General features: G+C 40.4%; 1 long non-coding RNA gene across 1 annotated transcript in view; it reads right to left on the bottom strand.

The window, feature by feature from the left end:
* The window catches only part of LOC145407148 (uncharacterized), a 66448-nt gene extending 47743 nt beyond the window's left edge, over positions 1 to 18705 (bottom strand). The window contains exon 1 of the long non-coding RNA XR_013898673.1: positions 18687 to 18705. This is a non-coding gene — a long non-coding RNA (uncharacterized LOC145407148). The remainder of the gene's footprint in view (positions 1 to 18686) is intronic.
* Positions 18706 to 19118: the final 413 nt, after the last annotated feature.

Genomic DNA, 19118 nt, shown 5'->3' with positions numbered 1-19118 from the left:
TGCCACGTAACCCCTTCACACACTGAGTTTGGAAAACATTTCTCTTGGCATAGGCAGTCATTTTCATCTGAATGCAATGCAACGGTCTTGACTCCAGAACAGACACGTAAAATCATCAAGTATACAGACAAGTCTACAGATACACACAGGGTCGAATGGCATCAGCACCCTTCATCTGAAGCATTGAGGACCACAAGGCATCCAAGCCCCCACTAACATGAGCACCCATCCATACGCGCACTGTAGAATTCCCAGTGTTTGGAAACATGAAACAATTATGACTACACTTAAACCAAACGAGGATCCAAGACACCCTGTCTCTTTCAGACTCATAACACTACTTAGCACACCATCCAAGTTAACTGAACACCTCATTTTTAACAGTCACACCTCTTGTCCCCCATTGTCCCTTCATTATACAAATTTAAGGCACTAAACTCTGCAAACAACTTACTGATTAAAGTTACATAACAAGCAGCTGACAGCATCAACTATACAACACCCACACAGCGCACACTTCTCACAATGTTAGACATTAGTAAAGCCTTTGATACCATCTTTCAATGCAAATTAATCACGAAAATCTACAAGAGAAATATGGAGAACATCAATATAACACTGGCTTGCCAACAATTTATGTGATGGACAGACTCATGCTATATTTCAGGGCAAGCCATCACGAATACGAATTTTTCCCAGTGAAGTACCACAGGGTTCTGTTCTTTCAATTGTGCAGTTCAACCTATACATGCATGATATTCCCACCCCAGCCACCTACAAACGTTGCCTCTAATGCAGATCAAACGACCATAACAACCACACGCCACATTGCAGCCAGTCTGCACAATGCAACAGACCTCGATACACTGCATTCTTAGGTCGAGGACAACAGGCTGACGACCACCCTAGCCGAATTTGCTATCACAGTTATGACCAGCAGCAACACGACCACAGTACCGGTAACTCCCATGACATCACACGTAACAATGTAACTTTACCACACACACCCTCCACTAAGATTCTTGGATTATGACGCTGGACTCACCTTCACTGACGATGCACAAGACGTCACCTCCAACCTTAATGTACTCATGGCAATTATTGAAGCTGACCTTGGAAAAAAATATATACTTAGCCTACCGTACATGCAGTCCATTAGATAAGTAATGGCCTAAGCCTCCCCCAAATGGGTTCTTCTCCCATCTAATACTCACTACAACACCTTGGAAACCACACAGAAGTACGTTGACTGCACCAAAACCACTCCCATAGCTCACTCTACATTCTGAAACTAGAGTCCGCCCTGTTAGAGACTATCGATATGGCAGACAGCTCCATTCAGATGCACAACTATCCTGTCATTCTATGACACACACAGCACACCAAGGCACATAAATAATCACCACACATACTTTATCAAACCCTCTACAACAACATCCTACCTACAACAATGAGAAACACACATAGTCACTTCCCACACAGGGCAGTACAAAACCTCAAACAACTTAGGTAAGATGTACCCACCTTGTACGATGGGCCAAGGGAACATAACACACATAATGGAGTCCTGCTCAACACATGTCGCACTAAAACACTGGCACATCAACTGTGCAGGGAAACTATTGGACTATCCCCCAGGGGCAGCTCCTTAACTGTGTTTAAAGGGTCTGCTCGATTAGATGGACCGGGGTTCAGTACAGAAGGCTATGCCCTTAGGAAGCATAACTGTAATCTAGCTGGGAGTCATAAAGGGTCATTAGTAGGCAAATTGGGGTCAGGCAGGAGGGTTGCTTAATGTATAAAAATTTTATCATGTAATATGGATTTACGTATGCGCCGTTCTCTTGGTTAACTCTTTCCCAGCACATCGAAAGGGTCTCCTTTATACAAAGCAGTATAACAACTTTTTCCGACTCCTTTGGTACAGCTACTGATCTTACGAAGAAGAGAAAAATCATGTAGATAAATACTAAGAAATATAAAGCAGAAAAAACAGAACTAAATAATCTTGCAACAGAAACAGAAAATTATAGTTTAGAAAAAATATGGATGATGCAGAACAAGTTATTAACAAAAGAAAGCCTGAAGCAGATGCAGTGTAAATTAACAGTAGTAAAAAAATATATATTTGAAAACAAAAATAACGAAATTATAAAGTGCTTGGATTAAATGGGCTAACTACTACTTTAGCTGATAATCATCTGACAGGCAGAAGTCAGAAACTGGAATTTACCACGAATCAATTGCACAGTTAACTGATAAAAACATACAATTTATAAACTGTTCTGCATAGCTTTTGTAGATTATAAAAGTTCACCAGTGTGTTAAAAATAATGCAGATATAAAGCCAGTGAAAAGGGCACAAACCAACATACTGTAAGGCAGTAATGATTATATGATACATAGAAAATCAAGACTGAGTGACCAATAGATTATTGTTTAACAGCATTTTTGATTTTTTTTTTTTGGGGGTGTGTGTGTGAATAACAACGTATATAAATAATTGAACTGCTAAGATTTGCAACTGACATTAGCATTTTTTTTTTTTTTTTGATAGAAGATTTACAAATACCATTGAATGATTTCAATAAACATGCTTTATGTAATATAAAGAGGCATATCAGTAAAGTAACAACATTGCACTGTTACAGTATATTCAGTAAAGCCACGACTTAATGGAAAAGAAAGTAAAGAATGGGGTACGCGACTTAAGGCGCTTAGTCGCTCCACTCGTCTCCACAACGAAGGTCTTTGAACCTGTGACGGATTTTTCACCCAATATCCTTGGAAACCATGCCACTACATCATTTAGGTCACCTCAGTTACCTCCTCCAGGTTCTCCTTTAAAGTGCCAGATTATAACGGGTGGATAGACACCTGAACAGAGTTACTCCCACACCAAGATTCGAACACCGTCACTGATGTCCCAGAATTACAATTAATCAGAGTATTAAAAACAATAAATTTCACGAAAAAGAAAAAAAATCATATCACTTTTGAAGAGAAAGTATATCGATGATAAGAGGCATCATGAAAGTTTCTGTCCAGTGTCAGTAAAACTCAAGGTACCATGAAAGTAGAAAATGAACGAAGGATTATTACTATCAGTATTATTATTAATAGTAATAGTAACTAGAACTAGTAGTAGTAGTTGCAGTAATACCGGTAGCAGCGGAATTATTTAATCATGAGACCAGTGGACTCCAGATCAAGTTATCCTACTGCAATCCATCCACCCCCTTTCGGAGGACAGGAAGTGAGTTGAAGGTCGTTTGTATATCCGTCTCGTGGCGCTGCTAGATTATATTGATGTTACTGCATGAAGGCGTTCCTCTCCAGCACCAAGCATCATAAAATATTGCAATTGATTCGCGATTCACTTTCCACAGTTACAAGATTCATCTGTAGCATCATGGAAATAAATACTGTATCACAAAACAGTCGCACTAAGAAGTACCGGCAGTGTAAACATAAGATTTCGGTCAGCGATTATGCACATACATTTCCTTATAGCTTTACAAGGTGAAACCTACCAGGACTATGTAAAAGTCGTACACAAAATATGTAAATGCTAAAATATAGGGATACTTAAAAATTTTAAGAAGAATGTGTTTGTATAATAATCTATCTATCTATCTATCTATATACCTAGGCTGCTTCCCCCAAGGAAAGGGAGGTAGCCGAGACAGGACGACTCACTCTCCATTTACTCATCCATTCAAACACATTCATTCGCATCTTAGCCCCAAAGGGGAGAACGGACAGATCCTCACCGCATCACACCGCACAAGGGTCAACTGCGCAATGCAAGCAGTGACATCCACAGCAGGGCCCGACAGCAGAACTGGTTTACCCCTGCCACATCATAACAGACCCATCCCCTTACCCGCACCTGACCTGACTAGCTGATCAGACCAAATGTGGGAGAATATCCCCTCAGGGCTGCGTCATCACTTATTCATTCACAATTTCTCTCCATTTATTTCTGTCACGCATAATAATAGGAAATCCTAAACAGAACTAATTGAAATTTCAGAACTATCCTACAGGGACAGAAGGGAATAATTTGCAGAGTTTAAATCTGGTATCGTAACAAGCAATAATTTTTGGGTAAGACTGAGAAGAAGAGTTTCAATAAACAATTAATATGAATCATTATTAATAGTTATATAATTTCCATTACAGTACTAGAGAATATTATAGACATTTATTTCCGTTTTTGTTCTCTTCATGCACGACGACAGAAAGCGGGAAAACGGCATTATATTCATTTATTTCCGTTTTTGTTTTCTTCGTACACGACGACAGAAAGCGGGAAAATGGCGTAATTTAGTAGGCTATTTTAAATGGCTCGATCAACAAGCAAGAAAAGAGAGAACCTTTACTCAATGACATGCAGTTTTTACACTGCATATTGGCAGTTTTCCATTAAGAAAAATCTCTGGAAGATTTAATATAAGCACGAGGACTATCAGTGAATTAAATGTGAAGAAAGAACCTCGGAAATTTGCCGAGAGTTGGAGCTCTTTGAAGAATGCCAACTTGTTCATAGCCTAGCATCTTCAGTGCATAAACGATTAGCAAGAGCAATAAAATGGAGAGGCTTATAAACAAATCACTGAGTTAAGAACTTATGAATCAGCATATTCAGATAAGCAGGACATGCCAGTTTATTTAAAGAGATATACTACAGATTAAGCCTCTGGGACATGGATAAGTTTTAGCAAGTTTTCCAGCTCGAGATTTTATTCCACCCCCCTCCCCGCCAGATCCCCCGTGCGCCACTGAAGACATGTATTCTCACCTTATTTTCGCCACCCAAACATTTATATATTACCATGAAACCTACATCATCTTATTCGCCAAAGTTTGTTCTAGCCGGTAAACAAAAACAAAAGAAAAAATGAATAAAAGTACATTAGGCCAATGTGAATAAACATTTTGGAATGTCAGTCTCACTTCCCAACATCTTAGTTCGAATGTTTTCCATCATACAGAGAAATGTTATTGTAAGTTTTGATAGAGAATTTCATCAGCTTTCTAATGAGACTTGTCCGGTTGTGATACGATTTGTAGTTTCCGAGAAAATAGCAAAAAATTACAAGCCATTTAAAAAAAGATTTTTATTCAGGGAGCTCTACCTCAAAAGTTTTCTCGCACAGGTCATGTTTTTATTTCACAGTCTTGTGTAGAATTTCATGAGCTCTCTCATGGTACCCGCAGATTTTTCATGCGCCTCATAGTTTCCGAGTAAATTGAAAAAAAAAAAAAAAACTACTGGGTACCCACGCCCATGCTGCACTTTCATCATGCGTGCACAATAACAGTTATATTCCCACCTATATAACAATGACTTTTCGTCAGAGACATTACATTGTTATGTCCTGTACATACGTAGAATTCCCTGATCTTTATCATGGTTCTTACAGAAAATCGATACGTCCAATACTTTTCGAGCAAATGGACGACAAACATAGAATACTCCTCCTAGCACTGCATAATTTTACCTCAAGCGTGAAAAAACACTCTCTTCCCCTGCCTCTACCTAAAAAAAATGTGCTCCCAAAGGCTTTTATTGTGGTCATGTACACTCGCCAGCACTTCTGGGTGTTACAGGGGCTCGCACGTTTTATGAGATGTGGCACCACTGTGCATCTTTACCTCGAAACAGTCCACGTGTGTGAGATGGAGTAACCTCGATATAGTGGCGCATGAAGTGATCTTTGTAGCTTAATGCTTCGAATCAGAAGTTATTAGTTAAGCCCGATTTTTGTTTAATCTCAATGCTCTATGATATAAAGTATACTAAATCTTTGCCATTATATAACGCATTTTAACTCCGCAGTTTTGTGATGACGTGTCGTTCATATCATATCACTTCACATGGATCCCTGTATCTGGGGTCAGAGAAAGGGGGGAGCTGTAAGCCTCGCACAACACGCTCAGATGAGACCACATCTGCTTCAGTACTCGCAGTAGGAAACGCAGGAACAGAGAACAACCATGATAATATCGGTAACGCATTGGAGGAGGTTCGAAATTGGTCTCGTTTGACCTGCAGGCTATTGCAGTTGCCAATCATGACTGAAAGGACGAGTTTTCTTCACATTCCCCGTGAAGCTAGTATATCCATTCTAGCCAGCATTGCATCATGAACAGACAGCAGAACCTCATTATTCAATGCGGGAGTATCATTGGCCTACGGGATGCCGGCCACAGAGTTCGGGATATCGCCAGCCTCCTTGGACTTTCCCCTACTATAGTAGCGAAATGGATCAGAAGGTGGAATGAATCTGGAGACCTGAGGAACGCGGGTAATTTCGCCTATGAATGTCTATAAGTGCTTATTTTAATTTATTAACAGAATACCATTAACAGCTACGTATTAGCATTATCTAATACGATTAAAATAATGTGTTCATATAAGGCATTTTATCTCGCCTTGTTTCATATTGATTTAAGAAATCCATGAATTAATGGATCGGTGCCTGCATGAAGTCCAACTAACCTATCCATCCTCTGTGGGAAAGTATGAAATTTATTATGATAAGCTATCCATTGTGATGACCTCTAACGTACTGGAACTTCACATAACTGCATTTTCTATTCAGTACTGATCCCATTCACATTGTAGGATTTAGGTCCTGTCTGTTTCATTCAAGCAGACTGGTCTATGATTCAGACTTGCAGTAAATAAGTATGCCGTTGCTATGAAGTGGTATTCCTAATAGTAGTCTTTTTGTTTTTTGTGGGAAAAATGTCTTTCTGGTGGAAGCTGCATACGAAGCATATCGTTTTTATGATCACAGAGAGGAGGCCCCATTCCCAAGTAACAACTGCTGAACAAGACGCGAGTATTAGACAGGCAGCCGAAGAAGCCCCACTGACAACTGCAGTAGCCACTCGGGAGCATTTGCACCTACAGGTGTCTGTAGATACCGTGCGAAGGTGTCTGCATGAGGCAGGGCTTCATCACAGAGTTCCTGCCCGGAAGGAAACCTTCACTGGCCAACATCGCGCTGGTCGACTAGCGTTTGCTGAAGCAAATGTAGACAAAGACCTTGATTATTGGTCGAGGGTTGTTTTCTCCGATGAGAAAACTTTTTGTTCCCATATTCATGGACGTCGCCATGTGTGGAGACGAAACACAAGGTATGTTGTTGTTGTTGTTGATGATTCTCTCCTCAATTCGAGGAGACCGGGCCTTGCTGTAGCCCGGTTGCTGGTGGTTGTCTTGAGTAAAGGTAAGGGGGAAGACAGGGCCTGGGGAATGCCCAGCACACACGCCCTGTCTCCTGGCTGAGTTGGGGTGTGTGTGACAAGGTATGTTTTACCAGCACTAGATATCCTTGCGGACTGACCAGCTTCCAGTGCTATTTGGGCAATGGTAGATGTTACTTTTATGAAATATATGGCTGAAATGTTGTAGTACTCTCACCTTTTCGATTTGCCACTCATTTGAGATGAGAGAGAGAGAGAGAGAGAGAGAGAGAGAGAGAGAGAGAGGGTCCGACCTGGCGCTGATACACGGTGGCATGACGACATCGGGAAATAGTATTAATATTATAGATGGTGTAGTGCCCTTTGGGGTAAGCAAAATAGGCAAATCACCCAAATCTAGCTGGTGTATATTTATGTAGGAATTCATTGTTACGTTTCTGTTCTGATTTGTACGTTTGAATCCCATCCTTATTTTAGGTCATTATCAGTATGTTTGCATGCTTCTCTGTTGTTAAACACTGATTACACTTTATGATGTATATCTGTTACGCAAAGGTATTATGTCACCTAGTGAAACATAGTCTACTATAATTTGTAAGTTATTCTTGATGTTTCATAGGACTTGCATCCTTTTTGTCCCTATGTTTGGGGTCTATTTCATAGGACTTGCATCCTTTTTGTCCCTATGTTTGGGGTCTTAGTTCTCGAACATTCCCTTTGTCTGTATATATTAATAGTAATAATAGTGAAGATAATAATTATAATAATAATAATAATATTAATAATAATAATAATAACAATAATAATAATAATAATAATAATAATAATAATTAATAATAATACGTCGTATATTATTATCCGTTTTCAGATATGACCGTCACAACATTTCCGAAGAGGCACGGAGCGGACAAGTCAGCTGCAATGTGTGGGGCTACATGTCAATCCACTGAGTTGGTGACATAATAAGAATTGAAGGAAGGTTTACGGCGAAGTACACTGATATTCTGCAAAACTTCCTTCCTTCCCCCCAAAGTAGGAATGTTCCATTTCCACCCGGCCCAATAGTTTTTGTGCAAGACCGTTGCCCGATTCATACAGCCAGGGTAGTGAGGGAATGGTTCAACCAGCAGGAATATTTGGAGCTTCTGGAGTTGCCTAGCAAGGGATGCGATTGCAATCCCATTGAACATCTTTGGACCAACATCGTTAGCTGCTGGGAGCCTGGCAGAAGGCGAACTCCGGAGCAGCTGATGCAACACACGAGGGAGCAGTGGGAGGTTTTCCGTGGCAAGCCAGAGCTCATTCGCAGCCTCGTTACCAGCATGCCTGACCGATTAAGGGAGGTGATTGAAAAGGAGGGAGGGTTGACACATTACTGAGTGTATACACATCACTCAGTATATCGGGGAAACTGTAGGTGCTGTATTCTTCTATTTAATAATCTGGCAATGGATTGTCTTATGCCTCCTAAATGAGAAATCTAATGTAGTTAGTTACAATATATGAAGAATTTAGTCTTCATGCGTTATAACTGTATTTGCCTTTGTTACAAATGGTTCAAGGTAATTTAATCGAGAAAAGGTTTGTGTAGGGCGTTACCTTTCATTAGAAAGTTAAAATATATCCCGTATGGTAGTGATGTTAATATTATTACTTACCCAAATATTACAAGGTTGTTATACGGCAAACCATGGGTAAATCAATATAGTCATAATTAAAACCACGATCAGCATGGTTGCCATCCACAGGTCTGTCTCATCAGTGTTCATTCAGTTATTAATTTCATGGGTATCGCTTTCCGGGTATAACTTACACAAATCAGGTGTAGTAGGATGTTAATAGATAGATAGATAGATCTATGTAGATATTGTATTGACCACAACAATATTCACTTTACATAAGATAATTAAACATTAAATATGACACAGGTTTCTCATTTCTATCCAATGCGTTACCGATATTATCAACGTTGTTCTCTGTTCCTGCGTTTCCTACTGCGAGTACTGAAGCAGATGTGGTCTCATCTGAGCGTGTTATGTGCGAGGCTTACAGCTCCCCCATTTCTCTGACCCCAGATACAGGGATCCATGTGAAGTGATATGATATGAACGACACGTCATCACAAAACTGCGGAGTTAAAATGAGTTATATAATGGCAAATATTTAGTATACTTTATATCATAGAGCATTGAGATTAAACAAAAATCGGGCTGAACTGATACTTTCTGATTCGAAGCATTAAGCTACAAAGATCACTTCATGCGCCACTATATCGAGGTTACTCCATCTCACACACGTGGACTGTTTCGAGGTAAAGATGCACAGTGGTGCCACATCTCCTAAAACGTGCGAGCCCCTGTAACACGCGGAAGTGCTGGCGAGTGTACAAATGTAGAATTCACTGATCTTTATCATGGTTCTTACAGGAAATCGATATGTCCAATACCTTTCGAGTAAATGGACAACAAACGTAGAATACTCCTCATTGCCCACAAACGAGGTAAACACTCTTTCCCTGCCTCACCCACACCTACATATTTTCGCTGGTTAGGTTTATTTTCTTTTTTTTACTCAAAGTATACACATAAAATATCATAAGCTTTTTGACTGTGCTCTCAGAAACTCAACATGATCACTAGTCTTTTTACTAGGTACTGATACTGGAGTTGAACTTTCTTTCATCTCATATGTGAATATGTAAAAAACAATACTTATTTGTTTAAAAAATATAGCAATATAGATAAAAAAAATATGGATAACTCACTTTCTCCGGAGGTGCTGAGATGCTGGCAGGACCTTGAAGGGTTTGAAGATGAGTTATGTAGTGTGTGGGCGTGTGTGTGTTGGGGTAAGTGAGTGTGTGTGTGGGTGAGTGTATGTGTGTGTGTGTGTGTGTGTGTGTGTGTGTGTGTGTGTGTGTGTGTGTGTGTGCGTGTGTGTGTCGCTGTGGTGTATTCTGTTCTCTCCTCCTTGTGTTACATTTGCCTAACACATGTGATGCACACAAGAGATTTCTCTACGAACATTCGCTGCATTACATACGTATATATGTGTGGCTGTGTGGCGTATTTGTTGTCTCTGATACTTGCGCTAGGTTTGCGCTAAGTCAGTCAGTGCACACAGTATTTCTTGACGAACACTCGCTGCACTATTTTATATGTATGTTTCACATTAAACCATATGCAATATAAAACACTATCACATGATTCCATTCCAGCCTCCTCTACTATTCCCTTCCCGACTCAATGGCGTATGTGACCTCTTGTTCCCTTAGCGACTATGGCATATCTCTATGGCGTACATAATGCCTGCTATGATAGGTCAGTTATTTCACTAATCCAGGAACTATATGTTTCACAAATATAAGTAATGGCTTCACTATAAAGGTCAAATACTCACATCACTTACGGGCAAGGTGAAGCAGAGTGAAAACCCCGCTACAACAAAGTAGACGCCTGCCTCTAGGCCTAACGGCTAATAATGGGCCCCAGTGCTTTACGAACAATATATCCATGTTCCATAGACACAATCACTTCACAGTATAGTCAAAAACACGTACAGTCACAATATTTCAATAATGGTTTCTGCCTCGGGTGGGAGGGGGAAAATGGCGGATTTAAAGGGACGACTGACAGCATTGATACCCTTCAGCCTGGCTGCTCGTGAGATACTGAGATTTTTCTGCTGCGCATTGTCTCATCAGTGCAGTCACAGTGTTGCCAAGTGTTTACCTCGGAAAAGAGATGTGCCCGCTAGAACACACCAAAATTTGACGCAAATCGGCCAAAAATTTTGCTTTTGGCAAATTTTTTCTGCCTTTTTTATGTGATTCGCATCAATGTGCGCTTATGTGCCAAACCACAAAGAATGTAATTCGTGTCAACATGACTGGAAGGAAGATAGAACAAAAAGTACGTGCTTTTGCAACGCAACAGTTTATAAATTTACATTTTGGTCCTCTTTCATACCAAGTATAAGAGAAAAGGGTAAAATCTTTTATAACTCCTTACAATTGAAAATAATTTTGCATCAGTTGGGAATAAAGTAGCTAATTATAATTATTATTAGTGAGGGGGAGACTAGAAATAAAAGGCTGAATGGTCTTGCTGCTACTGCAGGTAGGGTGCCATTATTAAGAATAATTTCATTGCTGTGGCATCCTTATTGTTTCTATATCATCACCATTGCAGTCCGAAATGAGGTAGTGTATTGCAGTCACAAGAATTTTCCTTCACTGGTCTTCAAAAGTAGAGCATCTTTGTTTGAAATCCTGGGAAACAAATACATCACAAACACAGCATTATGCAGTGTACCCGCACGGAGTAATATATTACACATTCTGACATTCATTCATGTAAGAATATGTATTTAAGTGTTAACTTCTGATTATCAGTGCCTCACGTTATTAATTTTATATAATTCTTACCCCCTGGGGGTAAGAATTATGTAAAATTGTTGTATGAGGCGACTAAAAGGGTTGGTGGTGGGTTAGTGCCTCACCCCGTAAAAAGAACTAACTAAACAAGCGAATAAAGTGCCTCGGACCAGGACGGACCATATGTTGATGACTAAGGAACAGGCAAAGGACATTCTGAGGGTGGGGACATGGAATGTGAGAGGAGTGAATGATGAAGTGAAAGAGAGAGAGATTGTGCAGGTGCTTGAGGATGCAAGAGTGGATATATGTGGATTGACTGAAACTAAATGAAAGGGTGAAAGGGTGAGAGAATGGGAATACGGTTTAGGAATATGTGCAGGAGTTAATGAGAATGAGAGAGCAAGAGAGGGAGTATGTCTGATGATAAGCAAGAAGTGGAAGGAGAATATAAGAGAGTATGGAACAGTGGGTGCAAGGATTGTATGGGTGAGGATGAAAGTAGGTATACAAGCGTGGGCGATTGTGTGCGCATATGTGCCGACAGAGGACCGAGTGGCAAGAGTGAAAGATGAGTTTTGGGCGAGTGTAGAAACATGTATGGACAAGTTTGAGAGGAATGAGAGAGTGTTTTTGATTGGAGACATGAATGGCAAGGTCGGCAATGTACGAGTGGATGGAGGAGTTGGTCAGTGGGGTGTGCCAGCTGAAGTAGATAGGAATGGTAGTGCTTTGTTGGACATCTGTGCTGGTAAGGGATTGGCAATAGCTAACACATACTTTCGGCATAAGGTGATCCATAGTATACATGGAGAGTACTGAGGAGGATGGATGGTGAACTTGTTGAACGAAAGGCAATGATAGACTATGTGTGTGTGGATGAGTGAATGAGAAGACAAGTGGTGGATGCAAGAGTGTGGAGAGGGTGGGGGAACGGAATCTCGGACCATCGCTTAGTGATGGCCAAGGTAAAATGGTTCAAGAGACGAAGGGGAAGACAGGAGGAAACAGCTCCTGTGAGAAGAGTGGAGAAATTGCAAGACAGTGAGAAAATGGCAGAGTATAAGAGCATAGTGGAAGAAAGATTGGGAAGGTATGAGTTAGAGCAGATGGAAAGGGTGGAAGACGTATGTAAGATATTCATGGAAGAGATGGGCGCAGTGTGTGAGGTGGTTTGTGGAGCGAGGAGATGTAGGGGTGTGCAAGGGACAGCATGGTGGAATGATGAGATGAAACGAGCTGTGGAATAAAAGAAGAAGGCATATAGTGAATGGCTAGCGAGTACAGGTATGGGAGAAGATGAGAGAGAGAAGAGAGAGGAATATGTGTGCAGGAGAAGGGAGGTGAAGAGATTGGTGAAGGAGAGTAAGAAGAAAGTGGATGAAGAGTTTGGGAGGAATCTGGGTGTGAAATGGAGGGAGAGTAAGAAATTGTTTTGGAAGGAGGTAAAGAAAGTAAGGCAGTGTGAAAGGGGTAATAGTAGAGGAGTGAAAGATAGGAATAATAGATTGTTGGTGGAGAAGAGAGAGAAATTGAGGAGATGGAAGGAGCACTTTGAGGATTTGTTGAATGTAGAGAGTGAGAGCAGTGCAAGCATAAGTGGCTGGGGAATGGCTGGGAGAAGGAGAGATGAGCGGAGGGAGGAAGAGATCAGTAGGGAGGATATAGTGGAAGCAATGAAGAAGATCAAGATGGGAAAGGCCCCAGGAATTGATGAAGTGTGTGGTGAATTGCTGAGATACGGGGGTGAGATTATAGTGGAGTGGATATGGAAGTAATGTACTGTAGATTGGCATGGGAAGAGGGAAGGGTTCCAGAGGACTGGAAATGAGGTATAATTGTTCCTTTATACAAAGGAAAAGGGGGGAGAGAAGTAAGTGGTAACCATTGGGATATTTGCCTTCTTAGTGTGACTGGAAAAATTTATGGTAGAATACTCATTGATAGGGTTATGCATATAACAGAGGAGCTAGTTGGAGAAGAACAAGGGGGACTTAGGAAGGGAAAAGGGTGTGTAGATCAGATATTTGTTCTAAGATGTTTAGTGGAGAAGTATCTAGAGAAAGGAAAGAAAGTGCATGCTCCCCTCATGGACTTGGAGAAAGCATATGACAGAATAGATAGACAAGGTATGTGGAAGGTATTAAGAATATATCGAGTGGAGGGGAAATTGTTGAGTGCTGTGAAGAGTATGTACGAAGGAGCTAGGGCTACAGTGCGAGTGGATGGTGAGCAGAGTGAGTTCTTTGATCTCAGTGTGGGACTGAAACAGGGTTGTGTGATGTCTCCATGGCTGTTTAATATATACATGGATGGGGTTGTAAAGGAGGTGCAAGGTAGGGCAGTGGATGTAGGGGTGGCTCTAATGAATGAGGGTGAGATTTGGAAGATTCCGGTGTTGTTGTTTGCTGATGATACAGTATTGTTGAGTGAAGATGAATGGGAGTTGCAAGGTTTGGTGGACGAATTTGAGTCAGTGTGTAGGAAGAGGAATCTGAAAGTTAATGTAAACAAGAATAAAGTTATGGTGTTTGAGAGGAATGAAGTTACAGAATGAACGATGAGGTTGGATGGCAAGGATATGGAGAATGTGAGTGCATTCAAGTACTTTGGTAGTGTGATGAGTAAGGATGGAACTTTGGGGGATGAAGTGAGTGAGAGGGCACAGCAGGGAAGGAAGGTTGTTGGTTCACTGAAAGCAGTGATGAAAAATAGGGGACGTAAGTATGGACGTTAAGAGGTCACTGCATGATAGTACTGTGATCCCTACCCTGACGTATGGAAGCGAGGCATGGACCTTGCAAGAGGGGAACAAGTCAAGAGTGAGAGCAGTGGAAATGAGTTATATTTCCTCAAGAGGAGCATGTGGAGTGACATGGAGGGACAGGTTGACGAATGAAGAAGTGAAAGAGCGTTGTGGGGTGGATGTGGATGTGGTTGTGAAGATTAGGAGAAATACACTCAGGTGGTTTGGACATGAGGAGAGAATGGAGAATGAAAGACTGGCTAAGAGGGTGTATGCAGGTGAGGTGGAGGGAGGATGAGGTGGAGGGATGGAGTTGAGATGTATATGAGGGAGAGGGGAGTGAGTTGAGGGGAGGGGAGTCAAATAGTGGGTGACAAAGCTACTTGGAGGCGTTTTGTCTGCGGCCACCCTTTGCGGGATTAGGGCATTGGACTATAGATAGATAGATCTTAGCGTGATAAAATATGTATTTTATTTGTATGATATGTTGAAGTCACAGAATTTTTACATTATATGCCCTTAGTTTTCACTGAACGTATGGCAGTGCAGAGAGACCGAAGCAATCTGAAACTCTCTCATCACTTCTTCTTCCCCTTCTTCTTTTTCTTTCGCTTTTGCGAAATGCGGTGACTGAATTTCACATTTTTCGAATTGTCTTCAAATTTGGTTTCTAGGTAGCTTACGTTATCCAACAATACATTTCGGCAAGCGACTAGCATACAGCTCCCGAATGCTTTTGTTTCATCCAGACAAGCAATACCTTCTCAAAATAAGTACATCACCCTAAAATCATATCCAGCACTGCAACACCCCATAGTTCTTCACATTCTCATACTTTTATGCCACTGTCAGAGATTACATGGATTTGAATGCTACATGCTACCATCATTTTTTTTTTTTTTTTGGAAATTAAAAAAACAATGGATTTGACACTCCATACTACCATCGTTTTTTGCAGAAATTTCTTTAAATGGTTTGACTGTTACTTGGTACCATATTTTTTTGTTGGAATTTTTAACATTGTAAAATTGGTACTTGCTACCATCATTTTTTGTGGAAATTTTTAGTATTGACCACTAACTTACTATCAACCATCATTTCTTGTTGATCAAGTGAAGGTACCCATGAGGTGGAATGCTGAATCACTCCTGAAAACCAAAGTTTACCCTGCTGCCTTCAAACGCAATTCAGCGTTCCACTCCGTGGACACCATCACTTGATCTGATACATATTTCTAAAAGTTTGACTGTCTGTCAGCTTGTCCACAACATTAATTAAGGGCTAAATATCCACAAGGCTCCAAAGATGATTAACAGGGTAACTTTTTACGAAGATGTTAAAGAGGTGTTAAATATTAGCTAGCGTGGCGATCATGATTGTCTAAATTAGACTCTGTTAGCCAACTTGCTAATTGCGGGTCTTGGACAACAAGGAAGTTCAAGATATCGACGTGAAAGTTTTTGTAGGATTAGAATGAATTGTTTTAAGAATATATAAAAAATAAGTGTGAAAATAGCTTTCGCATAATAAGGTTTACTTTCTTTAACTTGAAATGCTTCTCTTTGGCCTTCAGTAAGGAAAATAAAAGCCACTTCTCGAACACTGTGAAAGAATGGATGATTTTCAGTCTTGAACTTTCCTTATTTACGGGCAGGTCGAACTATAACATCGTTTAGCATCTATCTGATGTTATGTCAAACCTATTTTCATATGATATTTATCCCCAGAAAATGTGATTTATGGTAATACCACGAAAATTATCACTTGCGATATTGTGTACCTCCTTGTGGCTCAAAACTCGCAAGTGGGAAATTGCCACATAGTTTTTGACCTCCTTTTACATCCAGATCAATATTACCACCCACAAAAAACCAAGTCAACACGGTGGAGCTTGGTGGCTTGGTGGCTTGGATGATGGGTGGATGGATGGGTGGCAGGGGAAGGTGGTTGGTGGGGTAAGTAGGTAAGACAGGGTGAGGCAACATGGGTAAGTTGAAATGATGGGCACTATGGATAGAGGGGGTTAGTGAATCTGGGTGTGTGGGCAAGAATTTGGATGAATGGACTGCCAAAGTAGGTGGGTAGGGGGATGAGTGGGTAACTTGATGGGAAAGGTGGGTGGGAAGTGGATAGTATAGGTCCATGGGTATATATCCTTGGTGAAGTGGGCCATAGGGGGAACATTTTCCAGTGGGTACAATCGGACCTGGGGTTCGTCGCCCACAGGGGTGGGAGTGGCCCACCAGAGTCTCAGGCAATGCCAATATGGACAACCACAATTTTTTACCTGGGCAACACCTGAAACACTGCCAGTAAAACATATCGATATGCCTATTCTGAATAATAATTTCCTTCAATATTATCACAGGTTTCCTCAACTTTCTTGTGATCACACAGATTCCCTATCTTCACCATTAAAACTGTTGCCTGAGATGTGTATAAAATCAGTCCATTCTTAGATTTTTGTCCTCTTGGAAATGGAATTCGCCGTTGTTTTGCATCTAGGTCGAAGCATAGGTTTTGTGTAACTGGAATACGGTCCAGCAGTTCCAGAGGGACTGCTGTTATGCCAGATTAGTCCAGTTTTGACGGTCACCATGCCTTAGTGTTTCCGGAACATCGCACATTTCAGCGTCAAGTAAATTGATGAATGAGTTCAGGGATATTGAGGCTGGTCCAAAGCCATAACAAAGAACTTCAGGTGCCGACTGACTATGTCGTGGTAAAGTACAAACTTCTGTGGGAGCTTCTGAGACGGCATCACAAACAGCTCACGAGGCTCATGCTCTATTATTATATCTTGCCAGGTTGTAAATATGACTACAAACCATACTGACGCACACATAATATGGAAAGGCCTCTCTGGGATTATTTCACAGTCGGACTGATGACTACCTATATAATGAATTTCATTTACTTGCATTTTGATATTCACATGTAGGAGATGTTAATGGATTTGGTGGGACAATTGCACGTTGATGCACCGAATTTTATATCCAAGAAACTTTCACTAACTTCTTGCCAGTTATTGTTGACTCTAGGTATCATGACTGCATAACTAAGGTCGTGACCTATGGATGTGTACCCTAGAAACTGACTGAATCAATAGAAAAATAACTAATGCGTTCACAAAGTGGCAAAGAGAGATCATAGACATGAGTACTTTGAAAGGAAGAAAATAACATGGGTAGGACAGCCAAGTAATGTCAGAGTCATTAAGTAAGTGATTATAGAGGATAGAACATGTAATTAGAAAAGAGAGTAACAGTTCGAGTAAGATGCTGACTGACTGCACTCCGAGAAGGGCAACCGCAATGAAAGACAACAGCTCGAAGTGAAGAGATAAAAGCAGAAATGTCAGCAGGTAAACCATGAAGAAACCGGTATTGCCCCGGAATTTATAAGGTTGGGGTAGCCAGTAAACTTATGGCGGTTTGTAAATATATTATATGGAAGTAAGTGACAATTCTGTTTCATTCATTCTGACAGTAGTAATATTTTGATTTTGTTTCCATTACAGTTTTCATTGAATTAACTTTTAATTTAGTTTACCCTTTATTTTTTTTTAAATTCATTTTTTTTTTTTTTTTTTGTACTTGTGACCCCAGCTTGTTTCTCCGTACATCCCTGCTATATTTTCATATTTGTCTTTTTTTATTCTGTGATATATATATATATATATATATATATATATATATATATATATATATATATATATATATATATATATAAAGAGATTAGATACAAACATTTTTGCTTATTTGTAATGTTACATGCTTACTGCCGTTGTATAGCAATAATCGACTGTTGTGCTTATGATGTACAGTATATAGTGAGATCATACAGATCAGTGTTTACACAGACTGCAGGAAATCTGAGTGATATACAGTAGTCAATGGCCAAGGTAGGTGCGATCAATCATCCACACTGAAAGCGGCTTACTTGTATGCTAGTGATTGATCTGTTTCACGCGCAGTGTATCGATGAAAATTGGTGGCTGATATGAAAATATTTTCAAAGATCATCCGTTTTAAACAAAAAGATTCTTTATTGAGTAACCAAAGCATAAGAACTGGACTGAAAAAAAAGTCTCTCTCTCTCTTTCTTGTAACTAGATAAATGAGAAAACACTGCCGCAAAGAAGGATGGGCTAAACCAAATATCTGACTAAACACAGATGTACAACTGTGAAAAAAAGATATTTCCAGAGTTGTCTGAAGATTTTTACAACGGCTAGATCTTGGCTGAACTAAGTTTTGCGGGTTAGTCACCAAATATAAAACAGTACATTTAATTCCTTCATTTTACAACGGGAGGATGCGTACACAAAAATGTGGATATTACTTGCTAAGAGATGAAGACCTGAGGAGAGAGGCAATGCGATGGAGCTCAGTAGTCCACTGGAGGGAGCAAAGATGTGTGTGCTGTGCAGCACGTTGCTTTCATATATATATACACTACGAGATCCGTTCTGCATAGTTGCTGCTTCCTTGTACGTTACAAACACTATCAGTTTCATGCCGTCCCCCTCTCCCCACCTCCCACGTCTTCCGTCTGTGCATTGCACCCCCCCCCTTTTTTTTTTTTACTTCATGCACGATTTGTCATCCGTACCCTAACACTTTTCTGTCATAGTCACTACAGTTAATATGGTGGTATTAAATGACTAATTGTTGATGATGAACTGCTGCAAAGAATTTAATCTAGGGAATCATTATGCATGGAAAGGTCCGTGGTATTACAATTTTGGAGTCAGTTATTATCAAGCTTAAAATG

The sequence above is a fragment of the Coenobita brevimanus genome, chromosome 72 (genome assembly GCF_032717465.1).
Source record: "Coenobita brevimanus isolate Jiangsu-jjx chromosome 72, ASM3271746v2, whole genome shotgun sequence".
NCBI lineage: Eukaryota > Metazoa > Arthropoda > Malacostraca > Decapoda > Coenobitidae > Coenobita > Coenobita brevimanus.
Note: the sequence above shows the minus strand (reverse complement) of the source record. Positions and strands in the feature narration are given on the sequence as shown.